Here is a 4,955-nt window from a genome sequence, read left to right as displayed (position 1 = left end):
GCATACCTCTAAAGACTTCTGATTCGATTCTCTAAAAATCTGCATTCAAATTTTTCAATTAACGTCGATTAATTTTTTGACCCATTTTCATGTCAGTTATTTCTAGATTTCCGAGGACTTGTAACAGAGTGACTAAAAATTGGACTTAGAGAGTCCATAACTTTACCAAACTTAAGCCGTTTCCAAAGCCGTTTGACCCAAAATTGAACTTCGAGAGTCCATAACTTTACCAAACTTAAGCCGATTCCAAAGTGGCATACCTCTAAAGACTTCTGATTCGATTCTCTAAAAATCTGCATTCAAATTTTTCAATTTAACTTTGATCAAATTTTTCACCCATTTTCATGTCAGTTATTTCTAATTTGACTTGTTTAACTTTGACCCAAAATTGAACTTCGAGAGTCCATAACTTAATCAAACTTAAGCCGATTCCAAAGTGGCATACCTCTAAAGACTTCTGATTCGATTGTCTAAAAATCTGCATTCAAATTTTTCAATTTAACTTTGATCAAATTTTTCACCCATTTTCATGTCAGTTATTTCTAATTTCACTTGTTTAACTTTGACCCAAAATTGAACTTTGAGAGTCCATAACTTTACCAAGCTAAAGCCGATTGCAAAGTGGCATACCTCTAAAGACTTCTGATTCGATTCTCTAAAAATCTGCATTCAAATTTTTCAATTTAACGTCGATTAATTTTTTGACCCATTTTCATGTCAGTTATTTCTAGATTTCCGAGGACTTGTAACAGAGTGACTAAAAATTGGACTTAGAGAGTCCATAACTTTACCAAACTTAAGCCGTTTCCAAAGTGGCATACCTCTAAAGACTTCTGATTCGATTCTCTAAAAATCTGCATTCAAATTTTTCAATTTAACGTTGATTAAATTTTTGACCCATTTTCATGTCAGTTATTTCTAGATTTCCGAGGACTTGTAACAGAGTGACTAAAAATTGGACTTAGAGAGTCCATAACTTTACCAAACTTAAGCCGTTTCCAAAGTGGCATACCTCTAAAGACTTCTGATTCGCTTCTCTAAAAATCTGCATTCAAATTTTTCAATTTAACTTTGATCAAATTTTTGACCCATTTTCATGTCAGTTATTTCTAGTTTTCCGAGGACTTGTAACAGAGTGACTAAAAATTGGACTAAGAGAGTCCATAACTTTACCAAACTTAAGCCGTTTCCAAAGTGGCATACCTTTTAAAGACTTCTGATTCGATTCTCTTAAAATCTGCATTCAAATTTTTCAATTTAACGTTGATCAAATTTTTGACCCATTTGCATGTCAGTTATTTCTTGTTTTCCGAGGACTTGTAACAGAGTGACTAAAAATTGGACTTAGAGAGTCCATAACTTTATCAAACTTAAGCCGATTCCAAAGTGGCATACCTTAAAGACTTCTGATTCGATTCTCTTAAAATCTGCATTCAAATTTTTTAATTTAACGTTGATCAAATTTTTGACCCATTTTCATGTCAGTTATTTCTAATTTGACTTGTTTAACTTTGACCCAAAATTGAACTTCGAGAGTCCATAACTTTACCAAACTTAAGCCGATTCCAAAGTGGCATACCTCTAAAAACTTCTGATTCGATTCTCTAAAAATCTGCATTCAAATTTTTCAATTTAACGTTGATCAAATTTTTGACCCATTTTCATGTCAGTTATTTCTAGTTTTCCGAGGACTTGTAACAGAGTGACTAAAAATTGGACTTAGAGAGTCCATAACTTTATCAAACTTAAGCCGATTCCAAAGTGGCATACCTTAAAGACTTCTGATTCGATTCTCTTAAAATCTGCATTCAAATTTTTATACCCTTGCAGAGGGTATTATAATTTTGGTCAAAAGTGTGCAACGCAGTGAAGGAGACATCTCCGACCCTATAAAGTATATATATTCTTGATCAGGATCACCTCCTGAGTTGATATAGCCATGTCCGTCTGTCCGTCTGTCCGTCTGTCCGTCTGTCCGTCTGTCCGTCTGTCCGTCTGTCTGTTTCTACGCAAACTAGTCTCTCAGTTTTAAAGCTATCGGATTGAAACTTTGCACACACCCTTCTTTCCTTTGCACGCAGTATATAAGTCGGAACGGCCGGGATCGGCCGACTATATCCTATAGCTGCCATATAACTGATTGATCGGAAATGCCATAACTTTGGTGTTTGTAAAGTTAGAAAGTTGGGATTTTCTATGGGTTTTATATTTGGCCAATCAATCCGACCTACCAAATTTCATAAGGATCGGCCGACTATATCCTATAGCTGCCATATAACTGATTGATCGGAAATGCCATAACTTTGGTGTTTGTAAAGTTAGAAAGTTGGGATTTTCTATGGGTTTTATATTTGGCCAATCAATCCGACCTACCAAATTTCATAAGGATCGGCCGACTATATCCTATAGCTGCCATATAACTGATTGATCGGAAATGCCATAACTTTGGTGTTTGTAAAGTTAGAAAGTTGGGATTTTCTATGGGTTTTATATTTGGCCAATCAATCCGACCCACCAAATTTCATAAGGATCGGCCGACTATATCCTATAGCTGCCATATAACTGATTGATCGGAAATGCCATAACTTTGGTGTTTGTAAAGTTAGAAAGTTGGGATTTTCTATGGGTTTTATATTTGGCCAATCAATCCGACCCACCAAATTTCATAAGGATCGGCCGACTATATCCTATAGCTGCCATATAACTGATTGATCGGAAATGCCATAACTTTGGTGTTTGTAAAGTTAGGAAGTTGGGATTTTCTATGGATTTTATTTTTGGCCAATCAATCCGACCTATCAAATTTCATAATGATCGGCCGACTATATCCTATAGCTGCCATATAACTGAACGATTGGAAATGCCATAACTTTGTTGTTGTTAAAGTTAGGAAGTTCGGATTTTTTATGAGTATTAAGAATGCATCATATGAATAATTTTGGAGAATATAATTTACAGAGTATTCTGCAAGGGTATATCAACTTCGGCTCCGCCCGAAGTTAGCTTTCCTTTCTTGTTCAATTTAACTTTGATCAAATTTTTCACCCATTTTCATGTCAGTTATTTCTAATTTGAATTGTTTAACTTTGACCCAAAATTGAACTTTGAGAGTCCATAACTTTACCAAGCTAAAGCCGATTGCAAAGTGGCATACCTCTAAAGACTTCTGATTCGATTCTCTAAAAATCTGCATTCAAATTTTTCAATTTAACGTCGATTAATTTTTTGACCCATTTTCATGTCAGTTATTTCTAGATTTCCGAGGACTTGTAACAGAGTGACTAAAAATTGGACTTAGAGAGTCCATAACTTTACCAAACTTAAGCCGTTTCCAAAGTGGCATACCTCTAAAGACTTCTGATTCGATTCTCTAAAAATCTGCATTCAAATTTTTCAATTTAACGTCGATTAATTTTTTGACCCATTTTCATGTCAGTTATTTCTAGATTTACGAGGACTTGTAACAGAGTGACTAAAAATTGGACTTAGAGAGTCCATAACTTTACCAAACTTAAGCCGTTTCCAAAGTGGCATACCTCTAAAGACTTCTGATTCGATTCTCTAAAAATCTGCATTCAAATTTTTCAATTTAACTTTGATCAAATTTTTGACCCATTTTCATGTCAGTTATTTCTAGTTTTCCGAGGACTTGTAACAGAGTGACTAAAAATTGGACTAAGAGAGTCCATAACTTTACCAAACCGTTTCCAAAGTGGCATACCTCTAAAGACTTCTGATTCGATTCTCTTAAAATCTGCATTCAAATTTTTCAATTTAACGTTGATCAAATTTTTGACCCATTTGCATGTCAGTTATTTCTAATTTGACTTGTTTAACTTTGACCCAAAATTGAACTTTGAGAGTCCATAACTTTACCAAGCTAAAGCCGATTGCAAAGTGGCATACCTCTAAAGACTTCTGATTCGATTCTCTAAAAATCTGCATTCAAATTTTTCAATTTAACGTCGATTAATTTTTTGACCCATTTTCATGTCAGTTATTTCTAGATTTCCGAGGACTTGTAACAGAGTGACTAAAAATTGGACTTAGAGAGTCCATAACTTTACCAAACTTAAGCCGTTTCCAAAGTGGCATACCTCTAAAGACTTCTGATTCGATTCTCTAAAAATCTGCATTCAAATTTTTCAATTTAACGTCGATTAATTTTTTGACCCATTTTCATGTCAGTTATTTCTAGATTTCCGAGGACTTGTAACAGAGTGACTAAAAATTGGACTTAGAGAGTCCATAACTTTACCAAACTTAAGCCGTTTCCAAAGTGGCATACCTCTAAAGACTTCTGATTCGATTCTCTAAAAATCTGCATTCAAATTTTTCAATTTAACTTTGATCAAATTTTTGACCCATTTTCATGTCAGTTATTTCTAGTTTTCCGAGGACTTGTAACAGAGTGACTAAATATTGGACTAAGAGAGTCCATAACTTTACCAAACTTAAGCCGTTTCCAAAGTGGCATACCTCTAAAGACTTCTGATTCGATTCTCTTAAAATCTGCATTCAAATTTTTCAATTTAACGTTGATCAAATTTTTGACCCATTTGCATGTCAGTTATTTCTTGTTTTCCGAGGACTTGTAACAGAGTGACTAAAAATTGGACTTAGAGAGTCCATAACTTTATCAAACTTAAGCCGATTCCAAAGTGGCATACCTCTAAAGACTTCTGATTCGATTCTCTAAAAATCTGCATTCAAATTTTTCAATTTAACGTTGATCAAATTTTTGACCCATTTTCATGTCAGTTATTTCTAATTTGACTTGTTTAACTTTGACCCAAAATTGAACTTCGAGAGTCCATAACTTTACCAAACTTAAGCCGATTCCAAAGTGGCATACCTCTAAAAACTTCTGATTCGATTCTCTAAAAATCTGCATTCAAATTTTTCAATTTAACGTTGATCAAATTTTTGACCCATTTTCATGTCAGTTATTTCTA

The sequence above is a fragment of the Drosophila rhopaloa genome, unplaced genomic scaffold (genome assembly GCF_018152115.1).
Source record: "Drosophila rhopaloa isolate 14029-0021.01 unplaced genomic scaffold, ASM1815211v1 contig_175, whole genome shotgun sequence".
NCBI classification, from domain to species: Eukaryota; Metazoa; Arthropoda; class Insecta; order Diptera; family Drosophilidae; genus Drosophila; species Drosophila rhopaloa.
The sequence above is the reverse complement of the archived record's forward strand: the minus strand, read 5'-3'. Positions refer to the sequence as shown.